This window comes from Scyliorhinus torazame, chromosome 20, assembly GCF_047496885.1.
Source record: "Scyliorhinus torazame isolate Kashiwa2021f chromosome 20, sScyTor2.1, whole genome shotgun sequence".
In the NCBI taxonomy this organism is placed as follows: domain Eukaryota; kingdom Metazoa; phylum Chordata; class Chondrichthyes; order Carcharhiniformes; family Scyliorhinidae; genus Scyliorhinus; species Scyliorhinus torazame.
In genome coordinates this window covers 129,883,922-129,910,255 of record NC_092726.1, presented here as the reverse complement: position 1 = coordinate 129,910,255, position 26,334 = coordinate 129,883,922, and positions in this window count along the sequence as shown.

Genomic DNA, 26,334 nt, shown 5'->3' with positions numbered 1-26,334 from the left:
GCCGAAAGCCATATTAGGCTTCGACCTGGAAAATGCATCATTTATTCCATTGTTCTGACTATAAAGTCCATGGTTCTTTGCTTTCAAATAAATGAGAGCACAGGCTGTCAGGGAAGGACACAAGTGAAATGTGGAACTGACGAATGTGATATAAAATAGTTACTTTAGAGTTACTAGTTAATGTAATGTAGAAATAAGCCACTTTGATTCTTGCAGTTAGGGACAAAGGAATTTGAGACCGCATGGAAAAAGCAGGAAGAGGTGTGTCTATGAGAGTGATGCTGCATTGATAGGGGCCAGAGAAAGGGATTGGAAGTGAGCCAATCAGAATAGATCGAACAGGTCAGGAGGGACATAGGCTGACCTATGTCCGTCGAGTATGTGAAACTTGATACCATTTGAATTGATTTTGCAGAGATCCCTTTGTCTTTTAGTTCAGTCGTTTTCTGGGATGTAAGAAGCTGGATGTCTCTTACATTTCTGTAAGATGATTCAAGCTTGCAAGCTAAATAAATAACTTCTGTTTACGTGCGAATCCGTCTCAACTTTTATTGAGGCCAGACTGACAGAGAAAGAAATTTGGAGATTTACATTTGGTGCCGAAAACCGGGATTTCTCTGGGCGATCCTGATCCAACTGCGAAATCAGAATTAGACTGATTATGAACAGGAAGATGGGGAACAAAGGGCCCTCAATGTAGAACTGGAAAACGACCGCGCATTGATTGTTCCCCTCTTCTTATCGTCTGATTAGTCTGGTCACTCGCGGTTGGCACAGAAAGACCGCCTCGACGAAATCACAGGTCAGTCTGGGGATTAGCACTTTAATTGATGGGATTTCATATTGTTGTTTCGGCTTGGGTTAGGGTTTTGGGCTGATGGGACTTTAATAATGAAGGTTCAGTCTATTATCAGGGTTCAGAGGCTGATGGGACTTAAATAATGAAGGTTCAGTCTATTATCAGGATTCAGAGGCTGATGGGACTTAAATAATGAAGGTTCAGTCTATTATCAGGGTTCAGAGGCTGATGGGACTTAATTAATGAAGGTTCAGTCCAGTATAACTGTTTTTCAATCTGAAGATGGTTCAACTCTATTTGTGAGTGTTTTAAATATATAGTTGATTAAGCTAAAATTGTCTCCTTGGACTGTAAAGTTCCGAGGTCTAGTTGAGATTGTGAGGAATGCTGCATATTGGTTGAAGCAGAAGTCTCTCAAAGGGTTAACAGCAGCAGGCGGAGTTGAAAACAGACAGTGCTTCTCACTCAGGCTTTGAGATAACAGCAGCAGCCGTAGTGTAATCGGATACCTTTCCTTTGAGTCAGTGAACACCAGCAAAGTTACGTTTTGAATTAATTAAAGGAAACCAGTGGGTTTCTCCACCTCTTTGATAAAAGTTATTATTTTCGAAAGCAATTGATTGAAATTGCCAGAATCTTAAATTTTACTTACTTGAAATAAGGTTTATCTCATTTTATCTGGAGATTAATAGAAATTTAAAGAAGATCATGGACACCATTTTAAAAAGTGTCAATCTGGAGATGATAGTTGATTTTGCTAATACTTATGTGTATGTAACAGAAAAAAAACTTGTCAAAAGAAAAATTGTTAAGATAAAGAAATAATTAAGTTGTAAATGTTATACAAGTTTGTGTTAAGCAAATTGTAAATTTAGTTCTGAGTTGAGATCAGAGCTAAGCTTGCAAGTTGCAGTAATTCAATTTGAATTTTCAAACATTTTTAAGTTTTTTTTTAAAAAGAGCAAATAGAGAAAAGAAGGACACAGATCTTGAATGCGTTGAATAGCACATTTCAAAGGCCCATAAATCTTTCTGTTATCTTAGACCTAAAACCTAGGAAGATTGACGAGCCATAGGAATTTCTGGGGCGTTTTAATGAAATCTACCGGGGGCAGTCAGGCGATTTGCTGTATCAAAATGGTCAGAATTCCCCTCAGTACTGTGCTATGTTAATGCATTGCCTACCACCTTCTGTGGTTACTGCTGTGAAATGTAATAACATGAATTGGACAGAGAACGACCCTTCCCAGGTGGCAAGGGCAGTCAGATTTTACTGGAAGGAGGGTGTAGGCCAAGAAGGAGGCTCAGTTACAAAGGTTAAGACTGAGTATGTAATGAAAAAGGATGATCTGCGATCCCAACAAGCGGCAGAAATGGTAGTTTACCAGCAGGAGCTCCAATATAGTGACTTTGGGTGGGTGGATCAGCGAAGAGGAGGATGAGACAACAGTGCTATATTTCTATCACCCCCCAGTGGTGGACGTTAGACATTGAACAGTCACTGCATCACGTTACCCTGGCCTATGACAGAACTGGACGAAACAGGGAGTTGGAGGACAAATACCGGCCATTACTTGAGACCGAATGGCCAGTCAAGGTTACAGCCACAGTCACGGGAAAAGAAGGTACAGCCGATTTTGTTACAATATCACCACATTTATGGCCACAGTCAGCTTCGGTAAGCCCTCATATTACACGTCAGGTCCATGACCAGTACCATGCCAGGGATATGGGGCGAATGGTCAGCATCTTACCGCAGCTCGTCAGAATAGGTATGAGATATACCTTTTGAACAACCCACGTCTGACATTTAAATACTGTACCACTATCAATCCAGCCTGTTTTCTTAGTGGTCCCCCTGTCCATGAAGACGCACCTGGCCACGACTGTTTAGCCTTGATTCAGGAAACTACCACAATAAGGGGCGATTTGAGTGACATTTCGTCAGAACAACCTGACATGATTATGTGTGGTCAAATATCCCACCGGGGTTTAGTTAATGACCTACTGCAGGCCCTCCTTCTGCCAGCGCAGATTTCCGTTATTAAATGCGCTGCCCACACGAATGGTACAACCCCAGTTGACGTTGGTAATGAACGAGCAGATTGTGCAGCGCGCACAGCCGCACAAATTCAGCAAGTGATGGTGCCTAAAATGTTAAGTCAGACTAAACAATCTACTATGAATGTGTCTGCTTCTGACAAGCCAATGCCAGACGTCATAAGGTTACAGGAGGACGCTCCTGAGAGTGATAAACAAATGTGGAAACGGTTAGGTTGTACATATGATTCTGTTTCCTCTTTATGGACCACGCCAGCACATCAGACTTGTATGTCTGATGTACTGGCTTTATGGGTCATCGAATGTGTACACTTTGCAACTCATTGTGGGGCTCGAGGGACTAGTGATTTGTTGCTGGACACTTGGTGGCACCCTAAAATGCAGGGGTTGGCCCAAAGTATCAGTAATCGGTGTTTGATTTGTCAGCAATATAACACCGGAAAAGGTATCCCTTGTGGGAAGGGGCAAACCCCGTTGCCCAGTGGTCCCTTTGAGACGCTCCAAATAGATTACATTGAGTTGGAAAGGTGTCAATGTTACAAATATGTTTTGGTCATTGTGGATGTGTTCAGCAGATGGGTCGAGGCGTATCCGACTATCTATAGTAAAGCTGTTACTGTGGTTAAAGTCTTGATGAGGGAAATCATTCCCCGGTACGGTATACCAGCTCAGTTAAGTTCTGATAATGGGCCTCATTTTATTGGACAAATTAACAAGGAGTTTTGCTCCCAGTTGGGCATACGCCAGCAGTTACACTGTGCTTACAGACCGCAGGCAGCCGGGGTGGTTGAGAGACACAATCAGACCCTCAAAACTAAATTGGCTAAATTAAGAGCAGACACGGGACTGACATGGCTTAAGTTGCTCCCCGTTGCCCTCTTCCAGCTGCGGGTTACACCTGCGGGACCAGCCCGGCTCTCTCCCGCCGAGATTCTTTATGGCAGGCCTCTTAGAACTCCTTGGAGCCTGCAGGTTCCCAGACGGGTTCAGTTTCATCAGATGACTGAAGAAATGACCACCTATGTTCTAGCCCTTACGCAAGTGCTCAAGGAACTCCATGGCCCAGTCCGTGCGGCTCACCAGCCATTGCCCCAGTACCTAGCTCACTTTCAGTCCAGCCCGGTAGTTATGTCATGGTCAAAAATTGGACTAGGAAGGGGTCGGAGCCGCGATGGGACGGGCCCTTCCAAGTTCTCCTTACCACCCCCACAGCAGTTAAAGCGGAGGGGCGAAGTGCTTGGGTCCACCTACATCACTGTAAATTGAGTCCATCTCCACTACTGTAAAAGGTCGGATACTAACCTGCCTCCCTTCTCCAGTGCTATTTTACAGGTGTGGAGCATGATGGAGTGGCTACGCATCGTCTGTCTGATATTTGGCCTCACTTCGCTTGGCGTGTTATTGGCGATGGACATGGAAAAGGGGAATATTATGTATCTGTGTAGCCCCAACCAATCTACAAGGATACATCACCTATGCAAAGGTGATGTTCTTCACTGCCCCCATATACGAGGACATGGTATCGACTCATGGAAGGTCATCAAAGTTAAGGAGAATGCGGGAGTCATGAAGCAGCTGCACCGGTCCCGGCGATAGGAAGGGAACATTATATGGACATTGCCTTGTTTTTGGAATACATGTAAATTTGATTTTGGATGTGTTAAAAGTGGTACAATAAAGGTAACATCAGGCTGTCAGAAGAGTGTAGGAAGAGACCATGAGAAAGAGAAAGGGACTAGAGAGAGGACGGGGCGTGTGAGAAGGGAAGTACAGCTAGAACGTAGGTTACCGGGAGATGCACTTAAGTTAATTAAAGGCCAAACTGAGGAAAACCCGGGTAGTATGAATCTCTTCTACCAGATTTACCACCGTCTGTATGGCCAGGGACGGGTTGTCTGCTACCCAAACCCCGCAGCCGTGTCTAGGTTATTTTCTGTTTCACCGCTTTGGGGCGCTCCCCAAACGGTGGTTCATTGTCAGCGTTCCGAGCCATTGCCCGAGCACGTCACTCTTCCTTACGATCCGGATTCAGCACCACCGGCTATTTGCCTTCCCCTCCCTCGGGATAATTCCCATTCACAGTACGATAGGCTGCGACGGTGGAGGGCGTACATACCTAGCCACTTCACTCCCAATAGGGATTCCCGGTCGTACGAGAATTGCTTCAGCAGTGAAGGATATGGCTGTTTGCTGGTAGAGGTGGACACAAATATAACATGTCTGTTTCCCACCTGTACGGACAGGAGGTGCCATATCACCCAGGCGTCTGGCCAATGCGTTTGTTATAACACCACTTGCGTTCCATTGAACGCTGGCCTCCAGCTCCTTTGTGGCTGGGCGAATGTCTCTCATATCACTGTTGGGAATAGGGCTTTCTGCATTGCTGGGCGGCCCGAATGGGCATTTCAAAATTGGATAAACTGGGCTACTGGGAGGTCCTTACGCAACCGATATGCTGATTGTGATGCTAGTCTCCACACGGAACAAGGATACTACTTTTTATTTAATGGTACGGCGACCAACGTTTTGTCACCCCATTTCCCCGCCGAATTGCTATAGGGACTCTAGTCCCTACCACAGTCCCCTGCCCTTCGGCGTGGAACCTGCATAATCAGTTAGCACGCCGGGCAGTCTCTGCTGAATTTTGCGAGAACTGGAAAAAACCTCAGGTTCTTGCACCCAACCGGGGCCACTCAGCCGGGTGGGGCATTCTGAGCGTATTGACACTGGGAGGTGTGGGGGGTTCCTTGGCTGTTAGTGACCGGAATTATTTTATTTGCGGCCTGACCATCTTGGGAAATGAAACCTTGGGAGCCCTCGGGGCAATAACTAAGGAGTTGTCTCAGCTACGGTTGTTTGCAATGCAGAACCGGTATGCTCTTGACTATCTTCTGGCCCGTGAGGGTGGGGTATGCGCCATAGTACAGGGCAAGTGTATCATGGGTGTTCAGGACTTGACCGCTAACATTACTACATTTATGGATCGCATACGGGATCACTTGGACGGGATGCAGGATCCTGACTCTTGGGGTAACTGGGGATCTGGAGGATGGAAGGACTGGTTGATAAATATGGCCATGTATCTAGTGGTAGCTATCGGCTGCATCTTTGTGGGCCTGGCCATCCTTAAATGTGTGATGGGTAGAATGCGGGGTGCACTAGGTCAGATCACCGCCCCAATCACCGAGAAAAAAAATTTAACTGTTAAAATCCATGAGGGTGAGGCAGATGAAGGGGGGCTAAGACAGGAATTGGAAATGCAGCGACGGATCTTTTTAGATGAGGGACCGTAGCTATAGATTGGATAGTTCGGTTATCATGGAATGATAAAAGGAGGGAATGACGAATGTGATATAAAATAGTTACTTTAGAATTACTAGTTAATGTAATGTAGAAATAAGCCACTTTGATTCTTGCAGTTAGGGACAAAGGAATTTGAGACCGCATGGAAAAAGCAGGAAGAGGTGTGTCTATGAGAGTGATGCTGCATTGATAGGGGCCAGAGAAAGGGATTGGAAGTGAGCCAATCAGAATAGATCGAACAGGTCAGGAGGGACATAGGCTGACCTATGTCCGTCGAGTATGTGAAACTTGATACCATTTGAATTGATTTTGCAGAGATCCCTTTGTCTTTTAGTTCAGTCGTTTTCTGGGATGTAAGAAGCTGGATGTCTCTTACATTTCTGTAAGATGATTCAAGCTTGCAAGCTAAATAAATAACTTCTGTTTACGTGCGAATCCGTCTCAACTTTTATTGAGGCCAGACTGACAGAGAAAGAAATTTGGAGATTTACAGAACATGTTCAAGGAACAGGTACTCCGTGTCCTTGATATGTGTGTCCCTGTCAGGCCGGGAAGACATGGTCGAGTGAGGGAACCATAGTTGACAAGAGAGGTTGAATGCCTTGTTAAGAGGAAAAAGGAGACTAATGTAAGGCTGAGGAAACAAGGTTCAGACAGGGCATTGGAGGGATACAAGATAGCCAGGAGGGAACTGAATAAAGGGATTAGGAGAGCTAAGAGAGGGCATGAACAATCTTTGGAGGGTAGGATCAAGGAAAACCCCAAGGCCTTTTACACATATGTGAGAAATGTGAGAATGACTAGAGCGAGGGTAGGTCCGATCAAGGACAGTAGCGGGAGATTGTGTATTGAGTCTGAAGAGATAGGAGAGGTCTTGAACGAGAACTTTTCTTCTGTATTTACAAATGAGAGGGGCGATATTGTTGGAGAGGACAGTGTGAAACAGATCGGTAAGCTCGAGGAAATACTTGTTAGGAAGGAAGATCCAGCAGAGGGCAGTAGATCGGAGCTGCTGATTGGTGTTACAAGGGAAATTTGCATACCTCCGTCGTGGTCACCCTAAATTGCAGGTGTACCTGAGCTAAAGACCCTAGCTGTTCGAGTGAAGACAAACATCCAGCAGAGGGCAGTAGAGCGGAGCTGCTGATTGGTATTACAAGGGAAATTTGCATACCTCCGTAGTGGTCACCCTAATTTTTAGGTAGTTTGTGGAGGAGCTGTTGTCAAGTGACACTTAAACCCGAAACACTTCTTCAGTGTTTCCCTCCTTACCCCCGCCTCTAACCAAAAAAAAACAACCGCTGTGAAGATCAAGAGGAAGGCTCGAGGTCAGTGACTGGTAAGTAGTGTTTCTGTTTTCTTTTCATTGGTATATTGATATATTTTTTTCTTCATTGTTTATTTATTTAATTTTTTGGGGAAATTTGTAATTGTTGAAGTTAACCGAAGGTTTAAGACATGGCAGGAGATCTCAGACCCGTGTCATGCTCCTCGCGTGCGATGTGGTAGCTCAGGGACACGTCCACTGTCCCGGCTCCTTCACGTGCAAGAAGTGTGTCCAGTTGCAGCTCCTGTTAGACCGCTTGACGGCTCTGGAGCTGCGGATGGACTCACTTTGGAGCATCCGCGATGCTGAGGACGTCGTGGATAGCACGTTTAGCGAGTTGGTCACACCGCAGGTGAAAGGTACTGAGGGAGATAGAAAATGGGTGACCAAAAGACAGAGCAAGACGAGGAAGGCAGTGCAGGTGTCCCCTGCGGTCATCTCCCTGCAAAACAGATATACCGCTTTGGATACTGTTGAGGGAGATGGCTCACCAGGGGAAGGCAGCAGCAGCCAGGTTCTTGGCACCGTGGTTGGCTCTGCTGCGCAGAAGGGCAGAAAGAATAATGACAGGGCTAAAGTGACAGGGGACTCAATCGAAACGGGAATAGACAGGCGGTTCTGCGGACGCTATCGAGACTCCAGGATTGTATGTTGCCTTCCTGGTGCAAGGGTCAAGGATGTCTTGAGCGGCTGGAGGACATTCTGGGGGGGGGGGGGGGGGGGGTCAGGGTGAACAGCCAGCTGTCGTGGTGCACATAGGCACCAACGATATAGGTGATAAAAACCGGACGAGGTCCTACAAGCTGAATTCAGGGAGTTAGGAGTTAAACTAAAAAGTTGGACCTCAAAGGTAGTAATCTTAGGATTGCTACCAGAGCCACGAGCTAGTCAGAGAAGGAATTTCAGGATAGAGAGGATGAATGCGTGGCTCGAGAGATGGTGCAAGAGGGAGGGATTCAAATTCCTGGGACATAGGAGCCGGTGCTGGGGGAGGTGGGACCAGTACAAACCGGGCGGTCTGCACCTGCGCAGGACTGGAACCGATGTCCCAGGCCGGGGGGGGGGGGGGGGGGGGGGGGCGGGGGGGGGGGTGTTTTCTAGAGCTGTTTGGGAGAGTTTGAACTAATGTGGCAGGGGGATGGGAACCGATGCAGGAAGTTGGAAGGTAGTAAAACAGGGACAGAAACAAAAGGCAGTAAGGGGGAAAGTGTAAGGCAGAGAAGCCACAGTCAAAAATCAAAAAGGGCGACAGTACAAGGTACAGTGACTGAGGGGAGCTCAGTGAATAGGACCAGGAATACTAAAATAAATAAAACGGGAGGTGGAAACATTAATGGTAAGCGACGCGGCAGGTTGTTACATGACGATATGGGTTCAACGACAAGGAAAATTAGGAGAAAGGTTAAGAGGAAATATAACTTAGGCGAGGTTACTGATCGAGGTGTTAAGATTCAGAACAGAGGTAAAAAAAAGCCAACATAAGTGAACTTTACCTGAATGCTCGTAGTATTCGGAATAAGGTAAATGAGTTGATGGCGCAAATCATCGTGAATCACTTGGGTTTAGTGGCCATTACTGCAACATGGTTAAAGGATGGTCACGACTGGAAGTTCAATATCCGAGGGTATCAAACTATTCGGAAGGATAGCGTGGATGATACGGGAGGTGGTGTAGCTCTGTTATTTAAGGATGACATCCGGGCAAGGGTAAGGGATGACATCGGTGCTATGGAGGATAAGGTTAAATCCATTTGGGTGGAAATCAGGAATAGTAAGGCGAAAAAATCACTGATAGCATCAGTCTATAGGCCACCAAATAGTAACATTATGGTGTGGCTGGCAATAAACAAAGAAATAACAGATGCATGTAGAAATGGTACAGTAGCTATCATGGGGGATTTTAATCTACATGTCGATTGGTTTAACCAGGTCGGTCAAGGCAACCTTGAGGAGGAGTTTATAGAATGTATCCGCGATAGTTTCCTAGAACAGTATGTAATGGAACCTACGAGGGAACAAGCGGTCCTAGATCTGGTCCTGTGTAATGAGACAGGATTGATTCAGGATCTCATAGTTAGGGATCCGCTCGGAAGGAGCACCACAATACGGTGGAATTTAAAATACAGATGGAGGGTGAGAAGGTAAAATCAAGCACTCGTTTCTTGTGCTTAAACAAAGAAGATTACAATCGGATGAGAGAAGAACTAGCTAAGGTAGACTGGGAGCAAAGACTTTATGGTGAAACAGTTGAGGAACAGTGGAGAACCTTCCAAGTGATTTTTCACAGTGCTCAGCAAAGGTTTATACCAACAAAAATGAAGGACGGTAAAAAGAGGGAAAATCGACCGTGAATATCTAAGGAAATAAGCGAGAGTATCAAATTGAAGGAAAAAACATACAAAGTAGCAAAGATCAGTGGGAGAGTAAAGGACTGGGAAAGCTTTAGGGGGCAACAGAAAGCTACTAAAAAAGCTATAAAGAAGAGTAAGATAGATTATGAGAGTAAATTTGCTCAGAATATAAAAACAGATAGTAAAGGTTTCTACAAATATGTAAAACAAAAAAGAGTGGCTCAGGTAAATATTGGTCCATGAGAGGATGAGAAGGGAGATTTAATGATGGGAAATGAGGAAATGGCTGAGGAACTGAACAGGTTATTTGGGTCGGTCTTCACAGTGGAAGTCACAAATAACATGCCAGTGACTGATGGAAATGAGGCTATGACAGGTGAAGAACTTGAGAGGATTGTTATCACCAAGGAGGTAGTGATGGGCAAGCTAATAGGGCTAAAGGTAGGCAAGTCTCCTGGACCTGATGGAATGCATCCCAGAGTGCTAAAAGCGATGGCTAGGGAAATTGCAAATGCATTAGTGATAATTTACCAAAATTCATTAGACTCTGGGGTGGTCCCGGCGAATTGGAAATTAGCAAACGTGACACCACTGTTTAAAAAAGGAGGTAGGCAGAAAGCGGGTAATTATAGGCCAGTGAGCTTAAGTTCGGTAGTAGGGAAGATGCTGGAATCTATCATCAAGTAAGAAATAGCGAGGCATCTAGATGGAAATTGTCCCATTGGGCAGACGCAGAATGGGTTCATAATGGGCAGGTCGTGCCTAACTAATTTGGTGGAATTTTTTGAGAACATTAACAGTTCGGTAGATAACGGGGAGCCAATGGATGTGATATATCTGGATTTCCAGAAAGCCTTTGACAAGGTGCCACACAAAAGGTTGCTGCATAAGATAAAGATGCATGGCATTAAGGGGAAAGTATTAGCATGGATAGAGGATTGGTTAATGAATAGAAAGCAAAGAGTGGGGATTAATGGGTTGTTCTCTGGTTGGCAATCAGTAGCTAGTGGTGTCCCTCAGGGATCAGTTTTGGTCCCACAACTGTTCACAATTTATATAGATGATTTGGAGCTGGGGGCCAAGGGCAATGTGTCCAGGTTTTCAGACGACACTAAGATAAGTGGTAAAGCAAAAAGTGCAGAGGATACTGGAAGTCTGCAGAGGGATTTGGAAAGGCTAAGTGAATGGGCTAATGTCCGGCAGATGGAATATAATGATGACAAATGAGATGTTATCCATTTTGGTCGGATAAAACAGCAAAAGGGATTATTATTTAAATGTTAAATATTAAAATATGCTGCTGTGCAGAGAGACCTGGGTGTGCTAGTGCATGAGTCGCAAAGATTTGGTTTACAGGTGCAACAGGTGATTAAGAAGGCAAATTGAATTTTGTCCTTCATTGCTAGAGGGATGGAGATTAAGACTAGGGAGGTTATGCTGCAATTGTATAAGGTGTTAGTGAGGCCACACCTGGTGTATTGTGTTCAGTTTTGGTCTCCTTACTTGAGAAAGGTCCTACTGGCACTGGAGGGTGTGCAGAGGAGATTCACTAGGTTATTCCCAGAGCTGAAGGGGTTGGATTGCGAGGAGAGGTTGAGTAGACTGGGACTGTACTCGTTGGAATTTATAAGGATGAGGCGCGATCTTATAGAAACATATAAGATTCTGAAGGGAATAGATAGCATACGCGCGCAGGTTGTTTCCACTGGCGGGTGAAAGCAGAACTATGGGGCATAGCCTCAAAATAAGGGGAAGTAGATTTAGGACTGAGTTTCGGAGGAGCGTCTTCACTCAAAGTGTAGTGAATCTAAGGAATTCCTTACCCAGTGAAGCAGTAGAGGCTCCTTCATTAATTGTTTTTAAGGTAAAGATAGATAGTTCTTTGAAGAATAAAGGGATTAAGGATTATAATGTTCGGGCCGGGAAGTGGAGCCGAGTCCACAAAAGATCAGCCATGATCTCATTGAATGGTGGAGCAGGCTCGAGGGGCCAGATGGCCTACTACTGCCCCTAGTTCTTATGTTCTTAGACAGGCACATGGACAGCAGTAAATTGAAGGAGTGTAGGTTAGGTTGATCTTAGATTAGTATAAATGGTCGGCCCAATATCGTGGGCTGAAGGGCCTGTATTTTGTTGCTATTCTATATTCTATGCTCTGCATACATCTGTCCCGGCATCCTCTTCTAATTCTAAATGTTTTGTCCGAACGCTTAGGGAACCGATTCCTATTCACCCAGAATAGCCTTTTTCATCGAGTCATAATCCCGAGAATCCTGCATAATCGCCCTGTACCCTCCTTGTCAACTTACTCTGCAGGCGGAATGCCGACTTCTCTTTTACTCACTCCATTTGGGTTACTATTTTCTCGAAAGCCCTGCAGCACGTTTCAAGTTCTTTCTCATCAAATTGTGGGAGAGCCTGTCCAAACCTAAACCTGTCACCCCTATGTTCTGTTCTTGGACTGGGCTCCTCTCTACGTTCTGGCAGCTTCCACTCCTGTCCACTACCGCAACTGGAACGCTCTCTCTCCATTCACTTTTCTCTTTTTTCTGCAATTTTATCTTTCCTTCCTCATTTTCTCTTTCCTGTTCACTTTTTCGTCTTTCATTCTCTCTTTCCTTTCTCTTCATTTGCATTTACACTGGAAATCTGCCTTTCATGCTTTAATTGCAACCGAGTTCTCTCGAGTTCATTTTCCTCACCCACCAAAGTCTCTGATGCTAATCTACCACATTGGCTTCACTATGTTCCTAGAGCTTGCCTGAAAAGTAAATGTGTAGAAATCGATTCAACTGTCTCCGCCTTTGCAGCTTTACTTAGTACAACCATTGTAATCATTTGCCAACCCGAAAGGTGTGTCCTTGTGAAGCCCCACGAAGTCAACAAGAGTTAGGTTTTTAACTGCAGAAATTGCTCAGCAGCTTCCATTACCAACCTCTCATATTAGTAGGAACTTGCTTTCTCTATACAATGTACTTGTACCCCAAATCCACCGTCAATTGTTTCCAATGCCGGAAGTGTCCCCAATTCATGTTACGAAACTCTGGGCGGGTGCGCAGTAAGTTCCAACCCCACAGTCCCAACATAAGTGGATTAACGAATAATTTGCCTTTTCTGAGGTCTTGAACCGCTGACTACCCAAACGTTACAGACACTAGATTTAGAAGTAAAACATCAACAAACTGTTTATTTATAGCAAGAGTAAAAGATGAACATATAAAGGAACAACAGTGTACCCATTCACAAAATCACGACCCACCCTCTATCCACTCATACACAAGACAGACACATTGTAATGGAGGCGAAGAATTAAATCAACGGGGATTGCGGGGAAATGTGTGAGATAAATCTTGGCTGCTGCGGTGGGGCCTGTGTAGCTGGCAGTGTTCTCCCAATGCGACTTTGATGAATCTTCGCTGCTGCGGTGGGGCCTGTGTAGCTGGCAGTGTTCACCCAATGCGACTTTGATAAATCTTGGCTGCTGCGGTGGGGCCTGTGTAGCTGGCAGTGTTCTCCCAATGCGACTTTGATAAATCTTGGCTGCTGCGGTGGGGCCTGTGTAGCTGGCAGTGTTCTCCCAATGCGACTTTGATAAATCTTGGCTGCTGCGGTGGGGCCTGTGTAGCTGGCAGTGTTCTCCCAATGAGACTTTGTGAGGACTTTGTTTATACAAGAAATTTACTTCCTTGACCACCAGTTAGAACTTTACCGAGAAGGTTTAGATCGCTGCAATTATGACCTCCGACCATGAGATGGAGCCTCCGTCTCCCTGACGTGTTACTGGAGAATGATTTTTCATTCGCTTGATTTCTGTGCAGAAACTGCAGCTGTTTAATAAAGATACTTCTCAGATTGGTTTCTTCCGAGCCATTCAGACAGAGGATTATCGTGTTATAGAGCTGGTGCGAAACTGCGAGCACTCCTTCACTCCAGAAGTTTCCTTCACAGTTCTGACTTTTGTCTGTCTTTTGCATAGGAGTGCCTTCGCAGGTCTCACTAGCAGCCTTTTAGATCGCCTGGTAAAGAGAGAGAGCAGAGCGGGAGTGCCTTCCAGATCTTCCTCACTGAACAAATTCTCACAGAACTCAGGACAAGATGGAGCTATTCACATGACCCACTTTTTTTTCTAGAAGATTCTGAATGGCTCCACCAATCTCAAGGAAAAACAAGGGATGGCTTACAATTCCAGACTCACTGATTGGCTGCTTGACAAATCTATCAAACTGACATCAGGGCGCTGCCATAGAACATACAAGGGAAATCCTGGCTACTCCATTGAACAGGGGTGTTTCGGTTTGCTGCATGTAGCCAGAAGAGTGTAGATTAAAGGTAGCCAGCAGAGCAGGGATTTTCAAATGGAACACAGAACAGAGAAATGTTTTGCAACGGTATCCTAACAGTCGAGATTGAGTAAGGTCGGATTGTGTTCGCTGGAGTTAAGAGGAATGAGGGGCATCGCATTATTATTAGAAACGTGTAAAAATTCTAACAGGACTAGATTGGGTAGGTGAAAGAGGATGGTCCCCATGGCACGGGAGACCAGAACCAGAGTTGACAGTCTGGAGATGCGGGAGAGACCGTTTAGGACTCAGATGAGGAGAACGTTCTTCACTTAGTGAGCGTTGAACTTGCAAATGCTCTGCTTAAAAAATAACAGTCGATGCCAAAATATTGTACCTCTTTAATAAGGATTTAAATATATTCTTAGGGCTAAAAGCACCAAAGGATATGATGGAACGCGGGAAAAGGTTACTGGGTTGGATGGTCAGCCATGTCGACAATAAATGGCGAAGCAGGCACGAAGTGTCGGCTGGTCTCCTCCTGCGCTGTTTCTCTATATGTTCCAGGTCATAACAATCCCCTTTGAGTATTTATCCTGTTCCATTTTGAAACTTTCTTGAAAATATATTTTTTGTTAAGAGTTTCACTTATCAAAAAAAACTTGCACAGAACCGAAATGGCAAAGCTGTGTTCCAGAGTACACGGGTTCGGACAAAGTCCAAACATACAGAAAAGACAGATGAAAGCAGGATATACAAAACAGAGGCAGAAGGGTGACTCCCGACGTCATGTCGGACCGGGAGGTGTGGTGCCCCCCTTCGGTAGAGCTTCTATACAGGTATGGGGCATTGTTTGGTGGCCCCAGATGAAGATGTCTTGCACCCCACCTATCCCGCCATATTTGTTTCCGGTTACTGAGCTGTCTCGGGGGGGGGGAGGGGCAGTGGGGGATCTCCGGCGTCTCCCGGGCGCGCTCCGGATTTGCGCTGTGGTCGCTGATGATGATGTGAGTGCAGGGCCCTTTGTCCCTTTCGATTCTCTTTATCTGCTTTCCCCGTGTTTCCTTTGGCATATTCTCCGTCCGTCCAGGACCACTCCCGCTTCCCCTACCTATCACCCTCCCCCGCATGCTCCCCTTACTCTGCCCGCCCCACTTGAAAGACCTCCCCCCCACCCCCCCCCCCCCCTTTAACGTATTGATTCATGGTTACGAATAGGTCTTGGGACATGCTGCTGGATATCCGCCACGCGCTGTGGAATCCTTCCTCTGTTATCCGAATGATGTATTTGATTTTCTCCAACTTGATAAATTCTGCCTGGTCGGACAACCATTCCACAGCTTTGGGCAGTTCTGCCGATCGTCAGCCGAACAGGAATCTCCATCCGGGCGATCAGGGTGGCAAAGGCTGGGCGAAAGGCTGAAGGACTCTGGCTGTCCTGAGACCTCAGTCTTTTTCTGGTAAAGTGCGCCCTTTGCACCAACTTTAGCTACGTTAGGCTCAGCACTGCACATGTGGAGGTGAAGTCCGCCCTGTGCAGAGTCCTCCCCCATATTTCCAAGCCCAGTTCCTCTTCGCATTTCTCTTGTGTCGCGTCAAGGGGTGAGAATGCCTCGTCTAGCAGTCGGCCGTACATGTCAACGCAGTTATCATCCCCTAGTTGAACACATGGCCAAACGCCTGCCCAGTAGTGAGTGTCCTGGTATCTGGGAGAACGTCGTTGTCTCCTATTTTAGGAATTTTCCAATTTCCCTGTAGCTTAGCTCATTCCCTTTTGCGGATTTGGGATTTACGTGAGTTCTCCCAGGGCCTCTACTGTGCAGTCCACGTATAGTTTCCCTACCATTAGTGTCCCTTCGTCCTGTCTCCGCCCTGTGAAGGAGGCGCCCATTGTTACGGGGCTAAACTTATGTTTTTTGCAGATGGGGCCAATGGTTGACATTGCGGTCAGACCGACCCGGGGGGTGTCGCAGTTGGTTAGACGTCCTTAGCATGGACCTATAACTGGGTTTTCTTCAGTATCTGGCTCGTGAATGGCAGTGGGGCGGTGGCCAGTGCTCAGAGGGATGTTTGCGTGCAGCGTCTCTCCTCCATTGTGACCCATTCCATCTCCGGCTCTTTGATCCAACCCGGTACTATTTCTCTGGTAGCCGTCCAGTGCTGGAATTGGAGATTCGGGAGGCCCATGCTCCCCATTCTCTTCCTTACCTGCAGCACTTTCAGCCTGGAACCTCGCGTTCCCCCACCCACCCTAACCACCACACACAAATGCCATGATTTAGTTGTCAAGTTTGGTGAAGAAGGTCTTGAAGATGAAGGTTGTAGATTATAGAATTTCCAGTGCAGAAGGAGGCCATTCGGCCCATCGAATCTGCACCGGCTCTTGGAAAGAGCACCCGACCCAAGGTCCACACCTCCACCCTATCCCCACAACCCAGTAACCCCGCCCAACACATAGGGCAACGTTGGACACTAAGGGCAATTTATCATGGCCAATCCACCTAACCTGCACATCTTTGGACTGTGGGAGGAAACCGGAGCACCCGGAGGAAACCCACGCAGACACGGGGAGGATGTGCAGACTCCGCACAGATAGTGACCCAAGCCGGAATTGAACATGGAACCCTCGAGCTGTGAAGCAATTGTGCTATCCACAATGCTACCGTGCTGCCCAAATCGGGAGGGATCTGAACAGGAAAAGGAACCTGGGCAGAGTGTTCATTTTGATCGTCTGCAGTCTCCCCGCCAGGGAAAGCGGCAGCGTCCCCGAACTCTTTAGGTCCCTGTTTACCTCCTCCACCATACTCGTCAGGTTCAATTAGTGGATCTATTAGTTGTATTCCCTGGATAGAGCCTTTCTGATCTTCCGTGAAACCTCTGGCACGCAACTCTCCAATCGCCACGACAGGGCCTTCACTAGGACTTTGGTGTCAGTGTTTAGAAGTGGGATGTCTCTGTACTACCCGCACTCCTTTTTAGGATCATTGATATGGAGGCCTCAGTGTGCGTGGGTTCCAGGGCTCCTCTTGACAGCCAGCCTGCGAACATTCAGGCGCGCATTTTAAATCAATATCTGCCAGAAATCCGTCTGGACCCGGTATATTCCGCGCCTGCATGGAGGTGATATCCTTCATGACTTCCGCCAGTTATCGTGGTGCTTCCAGTTCCAACTATTTTTCCTCCCGCATGACTGGTATGTCCAGCCCATTAAGGAACCACTTTTCCGTTTACTCGCCCTCGAGGGGCTGGGAGATTTTCAGCTCTCATTAGAAAGTAGCAAAAGCCTCGTTAATCTCGGCTTGTGCTGCGACTAGTCTTATGTCCCTGTCCTTCTCTTGCCCCATTTACCTCGGGGCTGCCTGCTTTCTCAGCTGGCGAGTCAGCAGTTATTGGCTTTTTCTCCATTCTCGTGGAAGGTCTCCGTGTCTGAAGGAGCTTGTTCACTGCTTTCCCAGTACAGAGCACGTCAAATTCCATTTGTAATTACTTCCACTCCGCCAATAGTACCATGGTCGGACTGGGGAGCAATCCCCGATCCACCTCCAGTTTGGACTCGACCTGCTGTTGCCTAGCCCCCTTCTCCTTCCTGACTCTGGGAGCGCATGCTGTTATTCCACACCCCCCCCCCTTATTACAACCTTCAGTGAAGGTGAGACCTCCTCATTCTGCTTGCACTTTACATACACGTTGATGGCTTGTGACATTTTCCCGCAGAACGCCGGTTTGGCTAGAACGGCTGTGTCCAGCCACCACGAGGGACATTGGGTCCTGTCTGACGACAACCTTATATTCACACTGTGTAGACCGTAGTCGGAGATTACTATTGGGGAATACTACACCACTGCCAGCCTGGAAGCACCGATTTTCCCATTCCAAAGTAGGCGATTCTGGTGTCGACCGTGTGCACCTGGGAAAAGAAGAACTCCTTCTCGCCTTAGTGCGTAAACGGTCATGGGTCAATTGCTCCCATCTGCTCCATAAGGTGGTCAGTTCTCCCGACATGGCCGATTATCACAATCCCCAGTCAGTATTCATCCAGTCTATTGTGAAAATTACGATTGAATCTGCTGATGTAGTATCTTCAAAACTGATGAGCACCAAGTAAAATACCAATAAACAATTTATTAAGGTCAATGACGTTAAGATAAGAACATAAGAACTAGGAGCAGGAGTAGGCCATCTGGCCCCTCGAGCCTGCTCCGCCATTCAATAATATCATGGCTGATCTTGTGTGGGCTCAGCTCCACTTTCCGGCCCGAACACCATGACCCTAAATCCCTTTATTCTTCAAAAAACGATCTATCTTTATCTTAAAAACAGTTAATGAAGGAGCCTCTCTGCTTCACTGGGCAAGGAATTCCATAGATTCACAAACCTTTTGGGTGAAGAAGTTCCTCCAAAACTCAGTCCTAAATCTACTTCCGCTTATTTAGAGGCAATGCCCCCTAGTTCTGCTTTCACCCGCCAGTGGAAACAACCAGCCCGCATCTATCTTATCTATTCTCTTCATAATTGTATATGTTTCTATATGAGCCCCCCCCCCCCTCCATCCTTCTAAGTCCCAACGAGTACAGTCCCAGTCTACTCAACCTATCCTCGTAATCCAATCCCTTCAGATCTGGGATTAATCTAGTGAATCTCCTCTACACATCCTCCAGTGCCAGTACGTCCTTTCTCAAGTAAGGAGACCAAAACTGAACACTATACTCCAGGTGTGGCCTCAGTAACACCTTATACAATTGCAGCATAACCTCCCTAGTCAAAAACTCCATCCGTCTCGCAATGAAGGGCAACATTCCATTTGCCTGCTTAATCACCTGTTGCACATGTAAACCAAATTTTTGCGATTCATGCACTAGCACACCCAGGTCTCTCTGCACACACAGCAGCATGCTTTAATAATGTATAGTTTAAAAGTAATCCCTTTAGTTGTTATTGCTACCAAAATGGATCACCTCACATTTGTCAACATTGTATTCCATCTGCCAGACCCGAACCCATTCACTTAACCTGTCCAAATCCCTTTGCAGACTTCAGCATCCTCTGCACTTTTTGCTTTACCAGTATCCTCTGCACGTTTTGCTTTACCAACATTATACAGAGAGTGATATAAAGGCCACCGTGCTCCATGACTTCTGACTCCAAACTGGCAAAGGAAATCTAGGTGGCTCAGCCCACGGATGCGAACACCACATCCTGTTGGCCCAGTGGGTGACCGGACCATCCGAGATCCTGCCACTTATAGGGACCCGCTACGACATCACCCCCTTTAAGTTCGTGATTAACACATTTCAATAACAATTGAATTGTTACAATATCATGCAACAAATGGATCCGAAGCACCGTCCCTTACGAGGGAAATCGCTCCAGGGACTCCCTGGTCCTTTGGGAACCTCACAATCCATTCGCGGGTGGGCGATCAGTAGTGGGAACTTCAGGTTGTTCTGCACGGCCTAAAACAAAAGGAAAAACTATGCGACTTCGGGTCTGTCGTCAATGATGTGTTTTTAGGCGGCTAGTCTGTGGTGGTACTGACATGGTCGTAGAAAAAATATTGTAAGTCGAGGCGACTATTCCTTCAATCAGGCATTGGAGCTTTGTACCTTCAGACAGAGACGCGTCGGTCCCCCAGTCTTTCGGAAAGTCCAAACGGGGGAAACTGAATTTGAAAGCCTGCAAAAAGCAGCGAGATGCACCAAAATCACCGGTAAGTCGCTGGGGGCTGTGGCATCGGAGATGTTGACGTAGAAACCATGTAGACCAGGAGCAAAGGAGACTGCAGAGCTATTAGGATATGTGGTCTGCATGCCAGGGTCTATCATAAATGCTATCATTGTAGGGAGATCACCCCAAGGAGAGATATAAATTCAGGGAATCTACGTGTTATGCCTGCAACTGGACTGGGAATATTAAAAGGACATGCAAAACACGACAAAGCCAATGGGTGGGGGGGGAGTCGTAAAAACAGAAACTCCCAGTCCAGTACACAGTGCTGACAATAAGTGTGAAAATCAGCGTTGTAATTTAAGCAATCTGAAAATGAACGAACCACCCCAATTACGGTTGTGGAGATAGGAAATGGTCAGCGACGAAGAACGGATTGATTGCCACCGCTACAGTTGTAGGTGAACAAGGGTATCATAACCTGCAAGGTAGGTTGCATCCCCAGAAAGTAGTGTTTGGCTCCTTTTTTAAATCCTTGTATGATCCCTGTGTCATTTTTAATTCCTCTCTTGGTGGCTGCTTTGAAACTACATCATGTTGAACCCCGTCTGTCCTGCTGCTAGCTGCTTATGAACTGGCCCAGGCATACCCTCGAACCAGTGTGCTATGTTTCAGGGTCCTGTGATGTCATTTGGTCATTTTGATCGACTTGGCTAGAAGCTAAGTCGCTCTTTGAAAATCCGGGTCTTTTATGAACTCTCAATTCTGATAGGTGTGAGCTGTTACAGAAAGAAAGAAAGGCTGGCTCTCAGGTTTTAGTTTCGTTTTTGGACATAACTAAAGAAGGCTTTGCATCCTCTGAAGGCGCTGGATCTCTTTCAAACTCTTTCTTGCAGGCTCTGTGTTACCCTCAGCCGAGGTCGGAGGCATTCGCTGCAAGACTGTTATCCACGTTTGTTTCCGATTTGATCAAGGAGATGGAGAGCAGAAGCTCTGATCTCTCTGAAGCGTCTCTGTCTGAAGGTGCAAAGTAAATAACTTTCTCTCTCTACAATCATATTGAGTAAAGGAAGTTCAGTCCAGCAGCAGCTGAAGGCAAGGCCAGTGGTTTAAAAAACACTATTTTACTGTCATGTGTTCAATGCCCGATCTTACGTCAGAGAGGTTGATGGTCAACCTGGTTGAGGCCTGTCCAGGGTAAAGTGACTCTCCAGAGGAATTCCAGAAGCCAAATTGAAGCTAGATACTGGAAAATAGAAACCAACCGATGATTTTTAAGGCCTTGCATTCCGAGATCATCACCTACACATACTGCTGCCTCAGCAGCGAAATTCTCATCTCTCGTCCTGCTTAATCGCCATTGTTTTAATCCTTTCCGTAACCCTTTGAGTGCCTGGCTTGTGTAAGTCTGGGTGGAGGGTGGGAAGGGGTTCGGGGAATAATTAGATTGATTGGCAGACTATTGTTCTATTCTTACCATTACATGTTTATCGCTTCTCTTGCTATAAACAAACGTTTTTTTTATAATTCATTGGAGCAGTGGAGGGTCCAAGATCTCACGAAAATGTACAAATTATTGGTGAATTCACTTACGTTGGGACTCCGTGGCCTGTGGAGTTGGAAATGGCCATTCACTCACCCAACTAGCCACTTATACAGGGGGAGCTTGAGGAGTCAAAGGAACAACTACAATACCTAGAAGTTCCTGGCACCGATCAACTTCCCATAATAGATATTGTGGAGCCAAGGGCCAATTATAATAGGGAAACAGTGGCGTCGTGATATAGTATGGGCCGAGGGTAATTATCTGAGAACGCAAATTCGAATCCCAGGGACATTTCAAATCAAAAAGAAAACTAGAATTAAAAGATTAAAGCGAACAATGAAACCATTGTTGATTGTCATAAAACACCATATGGTTCACTAATGTCCTATAACGATGGAAATCTCCCATCCTTTCCAAGTCTGGCCTTCATGTGACTACAGACCCACAGCAATGTGCTTGACTCTAAATACCCTCCGGGATGAACAATAAATGATGGCCCAGCCAGCAACGCCTATGTCTCATCAACAAATTTTCGAAAATGCATTTGCTTGGCTAAATTTATTAAATTGTCTGGAGTTCTTTCAAATTAGTGATGGACACCTTAATTACATCCTGAAGGAATATGAGACGCTTTTCCAAGATGAATTAGGGAATTAGGATAGAGGTCCTTAAAGCAAACATATATGTTGATCCAGAGACCACAACCAAGTTTCATGGAGCTCGACACCTGCCCTGTGCCTTCAACGCAAAGAATGAAGCTGAGCTCAAGCGACTAGGAGAGTAAGGGGTCGTTGAATCAGTACAGCTTTAAGAGTGGGTGGTCCCAATTGTGTCAGTGGTGAAGACAGATGGATCATCAGAATATGTGGGGACGACAAGCTAATAGCGAATCAGGTAGTACAATTGGAAAAGTACCAACATCAAGAACTGATCAATGGGCAGCACGGTGGCACAGTGGTTAGCACTGATATCTCACAGCGGCAGTGACATGGGTTAGATTCCGGCGTTGGTTTACTGTCGATTTGGAGTTAGCACATTTTCCACGTGTCTGCCTGGGTTGCCTCTGGGTGCTCAGGTTTCCTCCCACAAGCAAATATGTGCAGGTTAGGTGGATTGTCCATGCTAAATTGCCCATGTGTTCAAAGACTTAGTTGGTGTTTTCGTGTTAGAGGGATAGGGTGGAGCGTGAACCTCGCTGTGATGTTCATCCGCAGGATCGTTTCAGGCTTGATGGGCCGACTTGCCTCCTTCTGCAATGTAACATCTCTAATCAAGGAATTCTATGATGTATTCGCCAAATTAATGGAGGGTAAACGTCCCCAAACCTGATCGGAGTCAACGTATCAATAATTCGATTTGACAGGGAATTTGGTCACATTAACACCAACAATGGGCTCAATTCAGCGGACGTGAGTTCAAGTGTGCTGGGCGGCACGTTTATCGGGGTGGTCCAGCTCAGCAGTGCTCCGGAACACGCAGATATTGAATGCCATTTTGCTGTTATTTTTATCCGAGCGAGATTCTCTCTGTGGAGGTCGGACTTTTACGATGGGATTTTCTAAAGGCTCCTCGTAGATCGGCCGCCATTGTGACTGTCTGCACCAATATTTCGGACCTCTTTTCAGCCCTGCCGCCAGTGTTGCGAAACCCCATCAACGCCAATAAACATTGGGCGGCTCAAGGGAACATCCTCATTACCCTCAGAGCCCGACCCGGGGCAATGCCAACATGGCACATGGGCATCCTCGCCCTGCCAGTCTGGCACCCTGTAAGTGCTCTACCACACTGGCACTGACAGTGGTATAAGGCCTGCAGTGTCAAGGAGCCTGTCTGACAGGAATCCCTCCCCATGTGCCTTTACGACTGGGCCACGTTTGTGTGGCTGAGTACTTATCGGGACACTAGCATGGTCGCCCAGTTGCAGCTGGTAAAGCGCGGGCACTGGGTGCATCGGACATCCGAGTTGAATGAGCAATTATGCACATTCAAAGATTCAGATCTGGATCCCGCCCAGTGTGAGCGAAATTTTGATCGCAATGTCTAAAGTGATTAACGAGAACCTTGCGCGATGTTTCGAGCATCGCAAATCTTGGGACAGGCTTCTCGGGAGTTACCACGGCCTTGGCCAGACACAACGTCGAGCGCGATAGGGCTGCTGAATTGCGCCCAATGGCTTTTCTCGGTGTACACGGCTACCCTTCGGCGTCACTCCTGGCTCTGCGGTATTCCACTGTTCAAAGGAAAATTTACCACAGGACCGATCCACTGTGGCTGTCAATCTAGAAGATGTCCTGATTACACGAGCACCTGAACAGGAGCACCGGACAAATCTTGAAGACACCAGGATAAAATTCAAGAAAGCCAGAAGAACTGAAAAGTGAAAAGTGTACGTTGCAAGCGCAGGAAGGGTTATACTCGGGATTCAGGGCAGACATATTGGAGGGGAAGATCTAACTACTGAAAGATGAAGTGACCTGTTCAGCTGCCGCCAAACACCGTAAGTCAGAAGTCAACGCTCGTTACGAGATTGGCGCTCCTAGCTACCAGTCCATACCAGCTTTTGAATCCCGCAGACTCAGAACCCGAAAGAAGGGCCATTTGATCCCCTGACCTGGTGGGCCACTCCGAAGCTAAGCATAGGCCTGTTAGTTGTAGAAGTAGCTTAGAAGTAGAATTTATGATTGGGTAGCGATTTACTGTGTATAATAAATGTGCTTTGATTTGAATCTTACTAATCGGTGTATTGAGTTATTGATCATTACTTGAACGTGAACCTCGTGGCGGTATCATAAAAATACCTGGCGACTCGATATCAAAGGTTATAAAACAGAGCCAATTGAACCAACCAAATGTTAGCAACATATTACTGGCGAGATCATAGAATTTACAATGCTAAAGGAGGCCATTCGGCCCATCGAGTCTGCACCGGCTCTTGGAAAGAGCACCCTACCCAAGGTCAACACCTCCACCCTATCCCCATGGCCTGGATTCTCCGTCCCGCTGCGCCACATTTCTATTTCTCTGCGCTGGTGGGATGCTCCGTTACTCCAACCGGTCAATGGGGATTCCCATTGTAGGGCAGCCCCATGCCGCCGGGAAACCCCCGGGCTGCCGGTAAAACGGAGCATCCCACCGACAGAAAATCCAGCCCCTTATTTTGCAACGGCTCCATTTTTCTGTCTGTGTTAGGGGAGTGTCTCTTTAAGAAAGTTTTTGTTTGACCACATGGCTTGCAGCACGTCTTCAGTGATGTCATTTGTGGGTGAAGCTAGTCTGTGGCTGTCAGGTGAGAGCGGGTTTAGTGTTTGGGTTTCAGTTTCGGTTGTTGGTTTGGACTGCAGAAGAGAAGCATCGTTTACCTGTTTTCTCTGTTTTTATTTGAAAGCTGTTCCAGGAAACTGAAAGCACATTGGGTGTGGCAAACTGCCTTGGGAACTTTAAAGATGGAGTTGCTTTCTGGAAGGAGTTTTTGAGTCTGCTGGTTGGAGGCTGGAAAAAGGACCTGCCCCATCCGAGTGAGATTGCAGTGTGCTGGGTCACACCCTTCAAAGGGGTTTGGTTCGATCGGATTTTGTGTGGAATTGGAACAGCTACTGAGGGGGATTCTTTAAGAGTTATATACAGAGATTACTGTAGCTGTTGTGTGTTTTTCATGTTTGTAATTGACAACAAATTCTTGATAAGCGTTTTATATAGGTTACCTGCATTCTTATAATAAAGCTTGTTTTGATGAAACAGGAAGTCTGATGAATCACACCTGAACTGAAGGCTCTCGTGCTCATCCCAGCCAAATTCAACATAAAAGTTAGCGGTCAGATGAGCTTCATAATACACTTTGGAGTTTCTAAGCCCTGGCCCATAACAGTCCATAACAAATTAAATTGTCCCATGTTGTGGTCGCTATCACCAAAATGTTCCCCCATCAACACATCAAACACCAGTCCGAAATCTTTCCCCAGAATTAGGCCCAGCCTGCACCGTCCCTTGTTCGACTCGATTCAGGTTGAACTAACAAAAATTCGTTGTACACATTTTAAGAACTCCACTCCATCTAAACCCTTAATACGATCACAAAGCCAATTAATGTTGGGAAAGTTGAAATCTCCTAATATAATTACCCCATTATTAGTTTTATACGAAACAACCTAGCAATGTGGCTATCCCTAATTCCTAAGCTCTACCCACAAAGCTTTATTCGATGACCCCTCCAAGATATCACCTCATACTGCCTCCAGGGGTTGGTTTAGCACAGTGGGCGAAACAGCTGGCTTGTAATGCAGAACAAGGCGAGCAGCGCGGGTTCAATTCCCGTGCCGGCCTTCCAGAACAGTCGCCGGAATGTGGCGACGAGGGGCTTTTCACAGTAACTTCATTGAAGCCTACTTGTGACAATAAACGATTATTATTATTAACAAATAATGCAATGCCTCCGTGTCTTTTACCCCGTCTTCTGTCTCGCCTGAAGATTCTGAATCCAGGGATGCTGAGCTGCCAATCCTGCCCTTTCCTCAACCACATCTCTGTGATGACTACAATATCACACTTCCATGTGTCAATCCTTGCCCTTAACTCATCCATTGTACCTGTGATACTGCCGCCATTAAAGTAGAGGACATTCAGCCTCGAAGTACTCCCTAGAATACCGCTACATTCCCTCTAATTTAATTGCTTTTCTGTGAAAATACCACATGGAGCAGAGGAGCACACTGCAGCTTCGAGATCTCCTGCCATGAGTACGCCCTTTCAATTACAAATTTTAGAAGACTATTAAAGTTTAAAAAATAAATCAACTAAGTCCCTACTCTTGCTAAAGCATTGATTTACAATTCAATGAAGTTTTCAAAAGTACTCCTCTCCCCTCACACACATTGAGGAGAGGCAGGAAATGAAAGGAGCACGTCGCCCCCTCCTCACAGAACTGCCTTAGTCACAAAACGCCCGCTTGGGCACTCTACTACACTTATATGGATAAATAATCTACTGATGCACTGAAAATACTGGGAT